This window comes from Lepisosteus platostomus, chromosome 5, assembly GCF_059453375.1.
Source record: "Lepisosteus platostomus isolate fLepPlt1 chromosome 5, fLepPlt1.hap1, whole genome shotgun sequence".
Lineage (NCBI taxonomy): Eukaryota > Metazoa > Chordata > Actinopteri > Semionotiformes > Lepisosteidae > Lepisosteus > Lepisosteus platostomus.
Window position 1 is genome coordinate 18,059,309 of NC_142615.1, and position 18,939 is coordinate 18,078,247.

Sequence of the window (18,939 nt, forward strand, 5' to 3'; positions counted from 1 at the left end):
TACATTAAGTCTGACTATCATATAATAAGTTAAATACAAAACTAAAGAAAAAATAGGGTTAAATATAATTCAAAATATTTTGCTAACAATGTTAACTGTTTATGAATAATAAAATGTATTAACTAAGGAGTAGGATGGCACAGTTGTTAGTATGTTTTTTGTTTTGTTTCTTTTTCATAAATACAACAGTAGTACTTGATGTCTCAGTGGCTTTCAAAATTAAATTATGCATGCAAACCTGTGAACTAGAAAGATAACTAAGATATCCATCCATTATATTCCATAATATCCATAAAATATATCGCGCTGAAATATGTGTGACACAGTGGTGGCCTGACACGGTGAGGTGCCCTGGCAGCTGTATGATGCAGTGGTGGTCGGGTATGTAGAGGTGTTGTGCGAGGCATGCTTTTTGCATGCATGAAGTAAATCCCATGATCGCTTTTGAACTTGGACAAAGTACTTCCAAAGGAGCGCTATGCGCAAAGATTTAACAAGCTCAACCCCCGCCAACGATTTGGTGTGAAGAAGCAGAACATTCAAGTTTCACAGACAGAAGCAGCACGCCAGCACAGCCAACATTAAAACGGAGGGCACACTACGATTTGCATTGACACAAAAGTGATCTGGGCAGACGTCGTTCCCTGCATAACGGAAAAAGTGGCAAAGCGCTTTTGGGTTGAGAGGACGCAAGAAGGTTTTTGTTTTGTGCCTTGATGTCAAGCTGAGAAAGTATCTTTAAACACTTTGCTTAGTTTCTCGAGAGACTGCCAAAAAGCAGTTCCCTCCCTTTCGTCTGAAGCCAGCTGAAAGGGGGTCTCAACAGAAGCACCTGGCAGCGGTGGGATTCGAACCCACGCCCCCAGAGAGACTGGAGCCTTAATCCAGCGCCTTAGACCGCACGGCCACACTACCTGCTGTGTGCTGTCTCTTTGTCTCATTACTTGCCCGGAGGAAGCCGGGTGGGTTTTGCTCTTGTCGCCCGACTTAGTGGCGTTATGACCGTGGAACTGACTGCACCTGCTTTTTCTGAGATGCTTCCCCTCTCATGGCGAGATCTCGATTTCTTTAACACCTCTGGATAAAGATCTTCTGTGGAGCAGGTTTCAGACCTCTGCGTACAGCACCCTTGATGTCATTTTATTTTTACAGCAGCCGCATCCGGAAAGTTGTGTCTTTTACTTTTAATTTGAACAACAAAAATACATACAATACAAACGAGCACATAAAACGTATCAAGAAAATCGTCAAGGGTTCATGCTTTAATATTGTACTGTTTTCAGGTTCCCTCAGGAAAAGGTCAAGTGGCGACGTGATAGTTAACCAAGCGACAGCTTTATTCTTTTATCGAAACCACACAAAACCAAACACAGGACATACAGACACATGAGGAGACTGATGGAGCACGTTCACATCGTTAGGGTGGTAATTACTTAACAACAGGCTATACACTTATAAGGCTACATGGTACCATGAGTGCCTAGGTGCACTTCCTCCTCACCACCGGGCCAGGGGGGTTACACTGTCCCCACCTGAAGCGTCTGGCGTCCCGCCGACATCGAACACCCCCTCAGGCTATACTCATACTCTGCTAAAGGCTGTGGAACTCTGCGTGAGCAGCTGTTACGAAGCGGTGGTGGCCGGCGGCCCACCGTCACACCCATTGTCGGCCGGCTCTGGCCCTGGCTGCTCCTCCGGAGCCTCCCCGCGGGGCTCCTCCTCCCGGTCCCGGTAGGGGTCTCGGTGCAGAACCATCACTCTCCCCCGGTAGCAGACCTTGCCTACCACCCCGAGGACCTCAGCGGCCCCCTCCCACAAAGGCGCCAGCTTAGGGCTGAGGCCTTTGCGGCGGAGCGGGCTGTACACCCAAACCAAGTCCCAGGGCTGGAAGGCAGGCCCCCTGCAGCGCAGGTCGTAGTTCTGCCGGACTCCCGCCTGAGTCAGATGGGTCCGGGTAAAGCTGTGCACCCGCCGCATCCTCTGCTGCAGGTCCTACTCGTAGTCCAGTCCAGCTGGTGGTGCCGACTCGTCTCCGGGCGGCGGGCCGAAGACCAGGTCCACCAGGGTTTGCATTTCCCGGCCCAGCATGAGTGAGGCCAGGGTACACCCGGTAGATTCCTGGATAAGCCTAGAGCTCGAGGGGGAGGTGGCGGTCCCAGTCCCGTTGATGCCAGGACACCAGGGAGGCCAGCTGGGTGGCGAGCATCCGATTAAACCGCTCCACAAACCCGTTGCTCTGGGGATGCAGCGGGGTGGTCTGAGTCTTAGAGATCCCCAGGCACTGGCACACTCTGGCGAAGACCTGGGACTTGAAGATACGCCCCTGGTCACTGTGTAACTCCTCCGGCACCCCCAGCCTGGCAAACATCCCCTCCAGTAGTGCATCGGCCACCGTGGGGGCAATCTGGTCCGGGAGGGCATAGGCCTCCGGCCACTTCGTGAAATAGTCCATTGCTACCAGGACATAGCGGTTTCTGGCCTCGGCCCAAAACGTCCACCCACACCCGCCCCATAGGAGCCCCTACCTGGTGTTGTTGGAGAGGGGACCTTTCTGCGCCATGCACACCGCTCCACGTCCCGGTGGCAAAGACCCCAATAAAAATGGCCTCGGAGACGCTACTCGTCTACTGTTTTTTTACAGCCGAAATGCCCCACGCCCGGCTGGCCGTGCACCGCTCTGAGCACAGCCGCGCGGAGCGACTGTGGCACCACCAGCTGTCACCGTATCTCGCCACTGGAGGGTACCCGCCACCCCTGGCGCAGCACCCCGTCCTTTACCTCCAAGGCCTCCCACAGGGCGCAGAGGGACTCGACGGACTTTGGGTGTGGGGCAAGCTCCTCTTGCATAGGCCGCACTCCTGCTGCCTTCCAGCGGAGCACCGGCCCCACGTCAGGTTCAGCTGCCTGACGCTGCGCCAGGTCTGGCAGGCCCACCCCCAGCGGCCCCTCCAGGGCAATGGCCGCGGTGCTCGCCTCTGCCACGGTGCGGACAGCCTCCTCACGCTGCTCCTGCCGGGCGCAGTGGTGGCGTTCCGCGGCCTCGCAGGGGTGCCGCGAGAGAGCGTCGGCATTGAGATGGTGAGACCCCGCACGGTTCACAACAGTGAAGTCATATTCCTGCAGGACCTCTATCCATCGCACCATCTGCCCCTCCGGCTCCTTAAAGTGGAGCAGCCAAGTGAGGGATGCATGGTCGGTCCTCAGCTGGAACCGGGTCCCGAACAGGTACGGCCTGAAGTGGCGGACCGCTGCCATCACCACCAGCAGCTCGTGACGGGTCACGCAGTAGTTCCGTTCAGCCCTAGTCAAAGCCCGACTATAGTAGGCAACTACAAGCTCTCCATCTGGCCTCTCCTGCGCCAACACCGCACCCACCTCCGAGTTACTCGCGTCAGTATCTAGGACATACGGTAACCGCGAGTCGGGGTAGGCCAGCATGTAAGCTTCACCTAACCAGCCGAACGCTATCTCACAGCCTGAGTCCCAGTCGAAACGGCAGCCCTTGCGATGCTGGCAAAGTCCCGGACGAACTTCCAGTAATACGAAGCCAACCCCAGAAAGCTGCGCAGCTCTGCAACGTCGCGGGGAGTCAGCCAACCCCTCACTGCAGCGACCTTACCTGGGTCTGTAGCCACCCATCGCGGTCCAACAACATGTCCCAGGAAGGTCACCTCCCGCCGCAGGAGCTCGCACTTGCGGGGATTGAGCCTCAGGCCAGCACGGTTCTGGAACTGGAGGTTCGTCAAGGCCTGGAACCAGCAAATCGTCCAGATACAGCACACACTGGTTCCACGGGACCGATGCCAGCACCCTCTCCATCAGCCTCTCGAAAGTCGCCGGGGCATTGCACAGGCCAAAAGGCATGACAGTAAACTGCCAGAGGCCCTGGGGAGAAGAAGCCAGAGGGAGCTGAACCAGGTCGACCCAGTGATGTAGTCCAAGGCATCGTCTATCCTCGGCAAGGGGTGGGAGTCTTTCCGGGTGACCTCATTCTGCTTGCAGTACTTAACGCAGAACTTCCATGAGCTGTCTTTTTTTCGGACCAGTACAGCTGGCGCAGACCACAGGCTCACGGAGGGCTCAGTCACTTTTGCTGCGGGTGCAGTCCTCATCTATCGCCGCAAAGAGATCCTCGTTTTGGGTGAGTAGCGCCTGGAGCCACTGCCGCTGGTCCCAATCGAGGCCCTTGCATCTTCGCTGGTAGAGGTCCTCAACGGTGCGCCTAGCTTCCACGCAACGCTTGGCCCCCGCCACTGCCGCCTTGTCTGGCCCCCCGGGTGACTCAGGGGCAGGATCTGGCACGCTCTCTCTCCAGCTCGCAGGCCCAATCCGCCCCAGTGACTGCCGCCGCAGCTGCCACCACTGCCTCTTTTTCTCCTGGCTCCAGCAAGCCCGCGTCCCTCGGCCTTCGCCGGGCCTGCCCTCTACCAGGTGAAGTCGCTCCCCCTGCCACACCAACTCCTGCCGGCTCAAGTCCAAACTGGCCCCCACTCACTGCAGTAGGTCCAGCCCCAGGATGCAGTCCTCCTGGATGGGTGGGAGGTGGCGCACCGTCACTGAACCTAGACGGAAGGCAAGCACCTGTTTCCCCCTGACTGCAGCAAACTGTCCCGTCACGGTCCTTAGCCGCAGGCCGGAGGCCTCCCATCCTGGGGGGGTGGTGCCCTCGGTGTTGGGGAGGACGCCCGGCCGGAGTAGGGTTACCGATGAACCGGTGTCGAGCAGGGCCAGGCAGGGTTGGTCCTCGATTTGGCAGTGGAGCTACAGGCCCTGGCTACAGCCAACTCGCCCCACGGTGGCGTGAGGGGCGCCGGTCTTAACAGCGCTCTCCGGAGTGGGGGTTGAGGTGTTCAAGAGCGGGCAGCCATTCCCGCGCTGAGCCGCCTTGTTCTAGTTTCCCGACGCCGATCGAGGAGTGCGAGGTTCGGGTGCCCAGCAGTACCGGGCTCGGTGTCCCCTCTTCCCGCAGCGGTCGCAAAACAGCATGCGGGGCTGTTCCGTGGCGGTTGCTGCACGGGCTGGCTTCTCTTCCCCCTTGCTGGACTCCTCCGTCGCTGCCTCGGTCTGCTGGCAGGGCGCTTTGCGTCTGCTGGTGCTTCCAGCCACCCCGAACACGGCCTCAGCCCGTGTAGCAAGGGAAAAGGCCTGCTCCAGCAATACCGGCGCATCCAGCTGCACATGGCGCCGCAGCTCCTCGTGTGAGAGGGCCTTGAGAAAGGCCTGGAGAGCCATCTCCCGCTGCGCCTCCCGGGGAAAAGTTGGGTATCCTCGGCGGGCGAGGAACAAGACATCCGCGGCGACCGGGCCCAGTCGCTCTCCTGGTCAGCGGCGCCGCAGGGCCAGCCTCTCCCGCATCAAGTCCGGCGCCTCCTCCACACCGAAGCGCAGCTGGAGAGCTGCTGCCAGCGCCGTGTATTTGCCTCAGTCCTCCTCCGGGACATCCAGGAGCACCTGGCAGGCCGCTCCTTCCAGCGCCGCCGCCAGGTGGCCGGCCACCTCCGCCCGGCACCAGCTGTTCGTCCGGGCCGCGAGCTGGAACTGCGCCTCGTAGGTTTCCCAAGGCGCTGCCCCGTCGTAGCGACCGGTTTGCACCCGCGCTGATGGGTGTGGGAATCGCTGGTCAGCTCCGGCAGGGAGGGTATCTTCTCTTTGGGGCATCCACTGGGCGGGAGTAGCAGGCAGTCGCCCCAATTCTACCGGCAGGACCACTACTGGATAGCCCTGGTAAGGGCTGTGGCCACCTGTCGCACCCAGGAGTTGCTCAGACTCCCTATGTGCGCTGCCGATGGGTTCTGTCTCTTTTAGAGTCAGACAGCACTTGACAGAATCGGCTAATGTCTGCCAAGATTTGTCCATCCTGCCCACTTCTGACACCAATGTAGCATTTACAGGTTTTTCTCAGAACAAAGGACCAGTGGAGACGCATTTAACAAACCAAGCAATAGCTTTATTCTTTAACAACCACAAAACCAAACACAGCATATACATGCACATGAGGAGACTGACAGAACACGTACACATCTTTATGGTGGTTATTACTTAACAACACGCTATACACTTATAAGACTACACAGGGCACTAGAACTACTAGGACATTATTTACACAGGTAGGATCAGCCACTGGTCATCGTGCTGACCCTCAGACTCTCCCCGGCTACAACTCCCAGCATGCCCAGCGGTACTATGCACGCCTAGGGGCGCTTCCTCCTCACCACCAGGCGAGGGCGTTACAATATATTTATATTTTTTCTCTGGTTCTCAGCAGTATCATTGGGCTGAACTCCAGTTAAATGCTTGGCTTAGAAAGATCAAAAGTGAGCGAGGGAAGATGGGTGGAGATTAATGGAAGTTATAAAAGCAATGGGTTGGCTCTGCTTAAGCTTCATTCAGACCTTATTAGGGCAAACTCTATGGGTCAATTGCATCGAACTGAAAGTAGCATACTAACAGGAGTTCAACCTGTGCTTAGAACGCAGATGCCGTCTAAACTTGTGCTCCACCTTAAGTCCAATTGCAACAAACTTTGCTGCTGTGCTTAGTACGCAGTGCCGAGCTAAACCTGTTCTCAATTGCAATGAAAACAAAGTAACAACTGCAGCACTCCAGAGTAACTAAAGTAGCGGACTAATTTAAATTATGTCTTCATATGGCTTAGTACCGTACTCGGTGTAACGCAGGATTGCATTAGAAGGCTCCCAAATATAGTGGAAATAATCTGTTGCTTGGAAATGTATTGGAATATTAATTAAAATTGCTTTACACTCATACCATATTTATTAATAATGAAGTTTATTAATGTGTGTATTTACAGAAGTGTCATTTACTATTTATGTTTAATGTCAATCATTACTAGTAGCTGTGAGTTTTAAGATATGCTAGGGAGTGAAGAGAACAGAACAGAGCAAATGGTTATATAAATGGAGTGGGAGCCCTTAATATGTTCTATAAAATTTGGGAGTCAACTGAATAGATTTGCTAAGTATTTTATTGTGATGGGTCTCTGTATTTGTGGTTATCAGTGGAAAGCAGGGATAATAAAGAAATGGGTGGCACCCAAGCACATGTTAAAGAAAAAAACTTGGCTTCTTAAAAGTGATTATGATAGCCACAGGACAGAAGAGACAGTGCACTGTGGTCCAATAATGACTGTGTTGAAACAGCCAGAGTGTGCTGCATGCCATGGAGATGGAAAAGATAGCTCATCCCAGTCAATCGCAAGGTTGTGTAGGACTGCACATGACCTGATGATGAAGGTGCTGGCTCTTGATGGACTGGTATACAAACCAAATGACAGCCAAGCAAAGCGTTAGTTGTTTTACAATTCCGAAAGATTGTTCAAAGTGGCTTCTTGCATTTTTATGACTCTTGTTACAGTGCTTCTCTTGTAATGTTGTAGGATTGTGCACAGGTGTCAGAAGATATAGTCATAAAGAATAACCACAGGCAAAACAACATGCCAGCTTGCTCTTCCCTACTTTGAAAGGAAGATATTGGAACTGATTAAAGAACTTAACTTGAAATGTAAGCTCCTACTGACACAGGAGAGAGAGTTCTGAAAAGTAAGCACAAGGCACACTGTGAATAAATAAATGTATTAATTTAAAAAAAGAAATACTGAGAAGGTCAGAGGAACAATAATTGTTGTATTTATTTGCTCAGGTAGTTTTATAAGTTTAACTTTCAGTAAAGTTCTGTTAAAAATAAAACTGGTCATTAGTTGGCGTCTTTTGTAATGATTTAGCAATAGTGACATGTCGGCTTGTTCGACTGGAGTGTTAAACAAAATTAATACAGTAGCGTCCTGTCTCAAGTGTACAGCTGCAGTTCTCGTTTGTTTCGTGACTAATTGCAATTGCATTAGTCTGTGTAAAAAAAGACTTCTGCAGCTCCAGTGGTGTGATCGAACTCATGCTGAGATTGAGTTCAAGCCTCACCTGGAGCAGTGTGGCCTATATTTTCAACTATTTAAACTAACTGACCAGTTTAGGTCCTGTTAAGTATTTGCTGGAGATCAGGTCTAAATTAACATGAAAGGAACAAGTAAAGGTTTGTTCCTTGTCAGACCTGAAGAAGGCTCCAAAGCTCAAACGTTGTTTGCTTCTCTTTTCAGCATGGAATAAAATTTTACTTGTTCCTATGCAGTCCACACATGCTGACACAGCTCCCTACTTAAATTACCATCAGCAATGGACCTCCAGCAGACCTATACACAAATATATGAGAGAGGTCTACTGAAACGAGAGGAGCACGATGGAGTACCGAAGACTTGAAAAAGCACTCACTTTTCTGTGTTTTTGTTGTTACCCAGATTTGTTTTTAATGTTCTTTTTCTCTTTGTTTTGAAGTTGTTTTGTTTTTTTTTTCTTTTTTGTAGGTGTTAGACTACTACAGGGATTTACCTAGGTTCTATTAAGACTTCTTTTATCAAAACATATTTTATTAATAAAAGCGTGATTTCTTAATAATCAACTTTAATGTTATCTTTATTAGTAGCTGTATTACAGGTAATGCATGCACAGCCTTTATTATGCTATAGTGAATTTTCAGGTATCCCATGGAGGGAAGAGAACTGAAATTAAGGAAATACTTATTTAAAGGGGTCTTAAAGTCTTAAAAGTGTTCTGTCACATCTGGGTGTTAATTGAATAGATTTGTTGTATTATTTCATATGATTTGACTCTACACTTGTGTTTCTCAGGAGACAGCAGTAATATTGGGGATTTGCGGGTACAGATAAAAATTATACTATACAAGTGTAGAGGTTTGATGGGTTTACTGAGACAATTATTAATTGTAGCAGTAATCACGAGGTTGTTCGTTGTGGTTTTTAGAAAATCAATCGTCAGAACAACTAACAACGCACACACACGGGTTCAATACACGAGATACATTTATTCATATAAATTGTGCACCAAACATATACTAGTCTGCCTGGATACGAGCAGCAGACATTACTGTGAGGGTTATCAATATACAAAGTATATAATCTCGAAGAGATGCAAACAAAAAGAGATACACAACAGAGAATATATGTCAATATATATCGTTTGGTTACCAAATCGCTAATCAGTGTTATTACCCACTGTTACTCTAAACTCGGAAGTAAATACATTACTCATGAATTAAATTGATAACAACTTGTGTTGAGGTACAATTGAATTCTCGAGACGCAATGTAGAACATGGGGTTTACTTATCCACTGTGTATGGATTTGGAATTTCCCGGCACGAACACCAAACCAGCTGACAGGCTCCGTTGCAGCCTCGGTCCCAGCGGTTGTCCAATGGGCGTTGTCCCGGCGTCCTCTGGCTACTGGCCAACCAGTCGAGGTGCAGCTCGGAGTAGGACGGGCGGAGGAATCTGACTGTGGCGCGCAGGGCAGTCGTTGCTCCGAGGGGATCTACCAGCAGTCCGGCTGGCTAGTAGAAAGTCTCTATGCACTATGCACTCTATGCAGTGTGACGGCTAGTCCTCACAAGTCACTCTTTTGCCCAGGAAGAAGCTGGTTCGTTCCCGGTCCAGCGCTGCTTCTGAATAAGCTATTCAGGTTGTCGACGAGGGTCCAACTGTGGGCTGCCGTTGATCAAGCGGAGCGTTCACGTTGGTAGAATTCTGAGTACGTACGGGATCCTCGGCCCCGCGCTTAGAATAAAGTCCAAGTCCCTTTGCAGACAACAGCCTTTGTCACGTGATTGTCTCTGAGGATGCGCGAAAATGGCCAAGGAGAGCCCTGATCTGAGCTTGCGCTCCCTTTTTGACCAAGACACAGATGTGTTCTGATTGGTTGAGAGTTTGGCGGGCATTGGAGACCCACATGGTGTTACCACACCCTGCCAGTCTCTAATTGGTTGATCAAGGTGAGATACGAGTCACATACTCCTGACACTTAGGAATGCAGTCCAGATGTCCATTTGGCACTCCCTAGACAGATAGGCGCCAATGGATGACCATTGATCATGATAGCCAGGCTTATCTAAGTGCATCCCCATTTGGGAGCTGTCCCTTATCAAAAGAAAACATCTTAAATCAGCCTGCATGAATACTTTCTCTGTGGCTGAACCACAGAGATGGAGAGTGAGATGGGGCCTCATTAAGGAAAGCACAGCAATGCTTAATTCTGTCTTATTACCAAGCATTGCTGCTACAACTGCTTAAATTCAAACTAAACAGGACTATGGGAATGAGATTTGATTTCGAACTGGGTTTTAAATAAATAGGACCGCTGCACTACATTGTGCTTTATGTAAGACAAAAGGTGGGCTTCCTGTGTTTTCGATAACTCAGTTGTAAGAGCGGAGGAATATAGTGGAAACAGCTGGGAACTCTTTGTTCTCTGGTTTGAATTTGGCTGGAAGAAAGGTGTTTTTTATGTTCTTTAAAATTTGTCGTTCACTTAGTTGTCTTATTTTCTAGGCTTGTAGACTCCTCACTCTTCCTAAAAGAAAGTGCTGCAGATAAAGATACAGTAGTTGTCGGAAGTTTGTTCAGTGGTAGAGCACATACAGGCTGTATGTGGTTGTTTTCAATCGCCGGCGTCTCCACTCTGGATTTCTTCCTAAGCACGATATCTTTCCTTACTTGTGTGTGAATTTCAGCGCGACACATAAACCCTTTGTCTGTTTTATAAAGATTATATTTTAAATCAGTTAAAACAAAGAAGTACCTATTACATACACGTAGAAAACACTTGTATCTAATTTGAAAATTTGGGCAATGTATTACTAGTAGTGGAGCTGAGCTCACAGAAGAGCAGTTGATATTGTTAAACCACGTATTATTTTTAAATGACGCTACTAAGCACTGACACGGTGTTAGTGCAGTCCTACCCAAGCTTTCTATCGACTGGATGAGTCTCCTGTTCCATCTCCAATTCTTTCCGCACATTTTGCCTGTTTCACCACCATTATCATTAGACTATAGCCACTAATACGAGATTACTGTTCTGAAAGACTGTCTTAAATAATAATGTTGAAAAGGGTAATGATAAGAGTTTTTTTTCATTAAGGTAACCATACATTTGCCTGTATAGTACAACTTATTATCTGTATCCGCAAATCCCCAATATTAATGCTGTCTCCTGAGAAACACAAGTGTAGAGTCAAATAATATTACAACAAATCTATTCAATTAACACCCCTATGTGACAGAACACATTTAAGACTTACACCCCTTTTAAATATGTATTTCCTTCATTTCAGTTCTCTCCCCGGGATATCTGAAAATTCATTATAGTATAATAAAGTCTGTGCATGCATTACCTGTAATACAGCTACTAATAAAGATAACATTAAAGTTGATTATTAAGATATTACACTTTTATTAATAAAATAAGTATTGATAAAATTCCTTGTGAATAATTGTAGAGTCTGGAAAGCAATTGTTCATTACTTAATGACGATATTATTTCCACTACATTCAGGACAGTTCCAATGTAATCTATTGTTCCACTTCGTCTGCTTAGTCTCCTACTTTAGTAACATCTAATGGGAAGCAGCTGTTATTTTAGGTTTGTTGCAATTGAGAACAGGTTTGCTACAGAGCTGCTGACAAATTTCAGCAGCCAGTTTGTTGCAACTGACCCGTTGTAGCTACCAATCAGAAAAAAAACCAAACGCAACAACTTCAAAAGAAAAAGAACATTAAAAACAAATCTGGGGAACAACATAAACACAGAATCTAATGCGAGAGCTTTATCAAGTCTTCAGTGCTCCTCTTGTCTCAGTAGACCTCTCTCATATATTTGTGTACAGGTCAACTGGAGGTACACAGCTGATAGAAATTTAAGTAGGGAGCTGCATCACAGCATGCGTGGGCTGCAAATGGAAAAGTATAGGTTTATTCCATGCTGAAAATGGAAGTAAACACAACGTTTCAGCTGTGGAGCCTTCTTTGATTGTGACTCGAAATAAATCTTTACCTGTTCGTTTGATGTTAATTTATCTCCATCAAATACCTAACAGTATCTAAACTCGACAGTTGCTCTCAGTAGCTAAAGACACTGCTCCAGGTGAGGCTTGAACTCACAACCTCGGCATGACTCCGCTGTGCACTGCTGTATAAGTACCGCACGCTGACCGATTGCACCACTGGAGCTGTGCAAGTCGTGCTCCTCATACAGACTGACGCTGCAGAAACACAGGGTGAAAACGGTTTCGGTTGTGGATCCATCTATACATGGGGAACACTAAAATAGCAAGGAAAATACAAGAAAAGAAACTGAAAGAATTGTGCTAACAGCAAAGGGGAACTGAGGGAGGTGGTCAGACAAGTAAATCAGCCTGGCAGATTATTTGTATCGACATTTTTTGTGTCAATCAGCAAACAGATTTCTCTTCATGTGCCTTAAACTGTGCAGTTTGTATCTTCGCTGTAGATAGGTTTCTTCAGAAGTCCAGTAAACTGACAATAATGGAGAACTAGCTGACGCACCCCGTCGTGAAGACCCTCTGTAAGGTGATTACACGTTTCAATTTCAAGTCGCCTCCTTTACACTCAATTGCAGCCCCGAAACTGAGAGAAAGCATGAGAAATGGCTTCAGTTTCAATGTGAAAGTGCAGTACAGGCTCGATGGCTTCACATCTCCCATCAATCAAATAAAATTGCAGTAAAGCGATCTAAATATGACTCTTAAGTACTGGGAAAGATGATTATTTTGAGCGTGCCTCCAAGGGTCTGCTACGAGGCTTAAGTTGGCTTCTTATTCGCCAGCTTCTTATGCGTGTTTTTCGTTCCACCTTAAATGGTGCTGCTGTGATGTTATGTCGCCTTTCGCCTGTAGATGGCTCTCTTCGATCAGTACTAATCCGGCTGGAATACTGTAGACATCTTCACTGAAAAGGAATATCCAAATAAATAGCGACTGTCCAAATTATATTTTTGTATGGAATATATTTCAGAAAATCGCAAACCAATTTTAAAAACTCACCACAACACGGACTTACACTGGGAAAAGGTAACTGCACTTTCTGCTTATTGCTACGGCCTTCCCCCCGATTATGAAAATGTCTCACAGTTCTGACACCGCCGTGTGAAAGACAATGTAACAGACTATCAAAATCCTGAAGTACAAGAAATTTTAATGCACCAGTTTTTTAAATATGACCCTCTGATCCTGGCATGTCAGTATACATTTCGAAAAAGTATGGCACCAATCGCACGAATTGCAATGGCACAAATTGTTGAGAATATCACTGACCTTGCCGATATTTGCAGGGGATACGAATGTTTTGCACATGTTGAACTACAACACGTAAAAATTGAGCTTCTTAGTCAATATCATCGGGAATGTCCAATAATGACGAACATCAGTAGCTTCAAGGAAACTTTGACTCGCACATGGAGTTTTATCTTCAAATGGAGGGTGGGAGAATTTATTTGTACTCTCGTTGCTCATTAGCTAAACTATTTTAAAAATATGACACAGATTTGTTCGAGAAACTTGTAATCGCCTTAAAGAGAGTCTTCTTGAAGATGTGCACCAGCTAGCTCTCCACTGTCAATTGACAGGACTTTAGGAGAAACTGTTCTCATACAACCAACATACAAATTACACATCTTAAGGAACATGAAGAGAAATCCGTGTACTAAATAACATAAAATTGTCACTGTAAATTATCACCAAGCTGTTTCATGTGTCTGACCACCTCTTTCCTACTTTGCAGCGAGCACAAATCTTTCTGTTTCTTCATCGCAATTTTACTCTTTCCCCCATGTGGAGATAGATCCACAGCTGAAACTTTAGGTCAGTTCCTGTTACTCTGTCCGATTGAAAGAGCTGTATTAAAGGCACTCCCATCTCTGCAGGAAAGTTATTGCTGCTCTCAACACAATATACTGCAGCCAAATATAGCGATACTGTCACTGCCTGTGGGCCACGTGTTCCTGCTGGCAGTCTATTATGTCATGTTCATCCACACCCAGAAACATTACTTCATCGCTATTTTACTGTCCCCCATGTGGAGATGGATCCACAGCCGAAACTTTAGGTCAGTTCCTGTTACTCTGTCCGATTGAAAGAGCTGTATTAAAGGCACTCCCATCTCTGCAGGAAAGTTAATGCTGCTCTCAACACAATAGACTGCAGCCAAATATAGCGAAACTGTCACTGCCTGTGGGCCACGTGTTCCTGCTGTCAGTCTATAATGTCATGTTCATCCACACCCAGAAACATTACTGCTGGAGCACAAGAGTTATATAGGCGCAGTCCATAGAGCAAGAATCTCTTAATCTCAGAACTGTGGGTTCAGCCCCCACATTGGGTCCCTCTGTGTCAATTTCATCCCCCCAATCCTCCTAGCATGACCTGATGGCGTAACAGTGATACCCAGTACCCAGCGTAATTCAGCTTTCTTTCCACTTGATTCAGATTTTGATCTGAAATCATCAGCCGAACAAGAGTTTGTCTAAATCGAGGGAGATCTGCTCACAAGCAAGTATTAAACACTTCAGCATTTTCTGTTCGAATACCACACTTTGTCAAAACACTGCCGCTTCTTAAGCTAATAAGTAACGGTTTTTGAGCACGCATTGTATTGTTAATGCTTATATTAAAAAAGCATAAATTCACATAGTGAAATTTGGACTGAACAAAGTAGTCCAGCCCTTTTACAACATTACATACCCACTGATTAAAGCTTAAAACTACAGCAGCAGGAGTAACAATAATGGCAACAACATGTTTGGAGCTCGGCATTTCATTTATTCTGCGGAAACGTATCGGAATGAACTGCCCGAGATAAAAGAGTAATTGCGGCTTCAGATCGTTTTTACAGAGCATTGCGTTGTTCTGTTCATGCTGACTACACGCATTACATTTGTCATTTACTGCAAGTGTTGCTTTTCCAGGTTTTCTGAAATTCCTCGCATTTGAGCCAGCACTAAAATATTCCCAGTGGGCAAAAGACGTATAATATACGTCTATTAAACGTATACCTTAGACGTCTAAATGTGGTCTACAATTCGTCTAGAATGAAATTCTAATATACGTCTAAAGTTATACGTCAATTATACGTCTATGTTTAGACGTTCATTATACATAAATGGTTGGAGTTCTATTATACGGATAAATTTAGAGGACTATTATACATATATGGTTGGAGTTCCGGATAACTTTAGAGGTCTATTATACGGATAACTTTAGAGGACTATTATACGTATATGGTTAGAGGTCTATTATACGTATAACTTTAGACGTCTATTATACGTATATGGTTAGAGGTCTATTATACGTATAACTTTAGACGTCTATTATACGTATATGGTTAGAGGTCTATTATACGGATAACTTTAGACGTCTATTATACGTATATGGTTAGAGGTCTATTATACGGATAACATTAGAGGTCTATTATACATCAAAGATAGATTTTATAGGTGTAGAAACAAGTAAACCAAGCCAATGATTAGGTTTAGAAATTTATTCTGAAAATACACATTCACACCTGAAACATACGTATTTCAAATTATACATTGTATACAATCAATCAACAATCAACATATGGGCAATAATCATAAAAAACACAACTAGTCTTAAACTTCAGCTACAAATTCTGGTAACATGGCAATATACAGTATAGTAATGACAAACACAAAACTAATTACATTAACACACTAACTCAAAACCACATTTTGATTCAAATATACATTTTAAAATGTACAACTTCTATATTTCCAAGAAAAAAAATATTACAATGGAAGTTAAGACGATTTTTGTCCACTATTTGCAAACCCTGTCTAATTGTCCTAACAGTTAGAACCAAAAACCTATTATTTTCAGTGTCCAGATCTCCTGGCCCCCTGCCTTGCATATGCATTCTTCAAGTAACACATTGCGTGCTCCTTTATTTCTTTTTCTGTTGATGTAGGGTGGGACTTCAGCACCGCAGCTAGGAGAAAATTATATAATATTACTTCCCAAATAAATGATGATTAATATCTTCTTTAGTATAATCTAAAAAATGAACGGTTTACTAAGCTCAAAGCTGAAATAAATGTATAAAATTTGGCTTGCATCATAGCAGTTGAGCAATAAAGTAATAATAATAATAATAATAATTATAATAATTGCTAACACTTATATAGCGCTTTTTCTGGACACTCTACTCAAAGCGCTTTACAGGTAATGGGGACTCCCCTCCGCCACCACAAAGTCTGTCCTAATTACCCAAAGTTTGAAAGTACAACATAGAATAAGAATAAGAGAAACGGCAAAACGATTTTGTGTCATCTTCCCCTTTCAAAATATTTTCTGTGCCATTTTTTTGCTTATTCACGTAATATTTTAATCAAAATAATATTAAGAAAGATCTGTATGTATTCAGATAGTATTATTATTGTTCATACTCGTCAAAAGAAGATTGCTGAGATATTTGCAGATATACTTCTACGTTTGAAAAACGTGTCCAAAATGGTGACCAACGAATACTAGCAATGCATTGTGGTATATAACCGGAAAATATGCTGGGTTCGATATTTTCTCAACGTATGCGTTTATTAATGTTGTCGATATTATGGTTGAAATTTAACATTGATAATACATCGCGGCTATGTGCCCCCTGCTATGAGCTGATGTGCAATTTTAACGCATGCAGTTAGTAAGGATCGGTCACTGTTGTATGGTATTATATATAATGACATTATGGAATAGGATGGGGACAGGCCTGGCATCACGGGGGGAGGGGGGAATGTCGCCCCTTCAGTTTTGGGCAAAAAGATTTACCTAACTTAATTTGCGCCCTAAAAAAATAGTTGTACTTTGTCAATGGTCAGACAACACTAAATGACACGAACAGTCACTCAGTCTGTTTGATGGGCAGGAGGGCTATCCGTCCAGGAACTTCACATATCAGTGTCGTTATTGAGTGTCAACATTACGATCCTGTTTGCTCAGGTGGACCGATTCCTTGCAGTAGTTTATCATTATACTTAAAATCGTTATATAACTAGGACTAGTTATAGCAGTCTGTGCTTTCTGTTGGTTTTACAACATTTTTTTCTTAACGATTCAGAACGTCCATGTAGCTGCAAAAATGAACGCTTATGGTACTTTTCGCTCCAGGCAATACAAACCGTGAGAGTGACGAAAAATGTGAAACTGAACTTCATCGCAAATACCAGATTGCTAGTCGTTATCTTCTATCATGAAGCACTAATCAATGGCATAGCTGCGAGATTTCATTTGGGTAGCTGCACCGTACAGCTCCGTTTCAACCGAAATATCACTCCCCCCTCAGAATTTCAGACGCCCCCCTACAGATTTTTCCCCGGGCACCGCGCACTGATGGGGGACGGGGTGTCCAGGAAATGGTATAAACTTTTGTCAAGAAAATAAAAATAGAAACTTTATAGGCACTCAAACATTTTACTGTTTTTTTTCAGGCAGGTGGCAAGACCCCCTCAGCAAAACCCTTGTATGCCAAGCTGTGGGCATTGATTCGTCGAATATACGTATATTTACGGCGAAATTACGTCTATACGTATATATACGTCGCCTCGACGTATAATCAACGTCGAATTGCAACCGTAAAATCGACGACATGAATAAACGCATATATAACGTCGAAAACACATCTAACACAGTGCCTGAGGCTTTTTACTGTATGTATCGTGTGTGCCGCAACTAGGAGTATACGGCACTCTGCACAGTGCACGAAGTAAATTATTTTGGCAGTAATTAATTTACACGTGTATAATAAATATAGTAAATATAATACATTAATTACTGCCAAAATAATTTACTTCGTGCACTGTGCCGTATACTCCTAGTTGTGCCTGTTTTTCTGTCCGTTATGTTCTTGCTAAGCAGTTTCTCCGTTTTCCTCGTACTGTGATTGTCAGCGAGCACAACAAGACTGAAACAGTGTAAAGGCAGGTAAAAAAGACAGGGTAAAACGCCTGATTGTCGGGAGTGGGATTTGAACCCGTGCCTCTATTTGGAGAGTGAAACACAAAGCTTAAAAGACACGAAGCTGTGAATTTGCTGTTTTAAACCGCTCGACTATCCTGAAGAAATAGGTGCTGACTGCAGCAGTCGCATCCGATTTTCCGTAATTTTAGGACGATTGATACGACTGGACTAACACAATTTGTGGCGTTTAGTATGACATGGAAAACGGTACCGGAGCATTCGGGTCCGGACTACTAGACTCAGAAACAGTTTTTACCCCCGCACTATCAAACTATTAAACTCCCAGCCTCTCTCACTCTCTCCTCACCTCTCACCTATGATCTGTACCTCACAGTGCCTTCTTTCTTACCAAAAACCCAAACACACATTGAAAATCTACCTCTACCTTACATGTCAAAAGCTCACTCCCCATCATTTCTATCCCTTTATTTCATTCTTTTGATGCATATTTTTGCACATAACCTGTTACCTTTTTGTTGTTTTGCACGCTGCCTGTTGTTTTTTGGACATCGGCTGTTGTCTCTGTCTTTCTTTTGTTATACAATTGTATTGTTGTTGTGTTTTTTTCTTTGTACTACTTATGTCCGAGAGCTAGCTAAATAGCATTTCGTTATACCATATACCTGTGTATGAGTATAATGACAATAAACTTGGACTTGAACTTGACATAGTCTTGCAGGCAGTATATTATTTTATCGTTTACTCGTTTAAAAAAACACGGTCTTCTCGTTCCTAAGTCAGATTTTTAGTGCTTTCGAACGTTACTTCCAACTTGGACTGACAGCTCACCCGATCTGTTTGTGATCAGACCATGGAGTCGGGGGCTGTACCAAGCGCACGTTCCTTCCCAATGCTAAGGCGATCATTCGGAAGATGGGTGTGAAGAGAAACAAGCTTTGTCGACTAAAAAACAAGGCAGGATATGCAAGAATACTAATCACTGGCGACAGTTATGTTCTCTTACTATTGAGATCCCTACATTGCGAGTTTTTTTAAGACTTTGAAACTAAAGGAAAGCGATGACAAGTGAAAC

The 18,939-nt window shown here is 45.3% G+C and overlaps 2 non-coding genes across 2 annotated transcripts; both read right to left on the reverse strand.

The window, feature by feature from the left end:
- Positions 1-833: 833 nt before the first annotated feature.
- trnal-aag (transfer RNA leucine (anticodon AAG)) lies at positions 834-915 on the reverse strand. Its single transcript has one exon. It is a non-coding gene; the product is annotated as a tRNA-Leu (tRNA).
- An 11,084-nt stretch (positions 916-11,999) lies between these two features.
- On the reverse strand, positions 12,000-12,093 carry trnai-uau (transfer RNA isoleucine (anticodon UAU)). The gene is made up of 2 exons: positions 12,056-12,093; positions 12,000-12,035 (listed from the first exon to the last, which is right to left on the reverse strand). It is a non-coding gene; the product is annotated as a tRNA-Ile (tRNA).
- Positions 12,094-18,939: the final 6,846 nt, after the last annotated feature.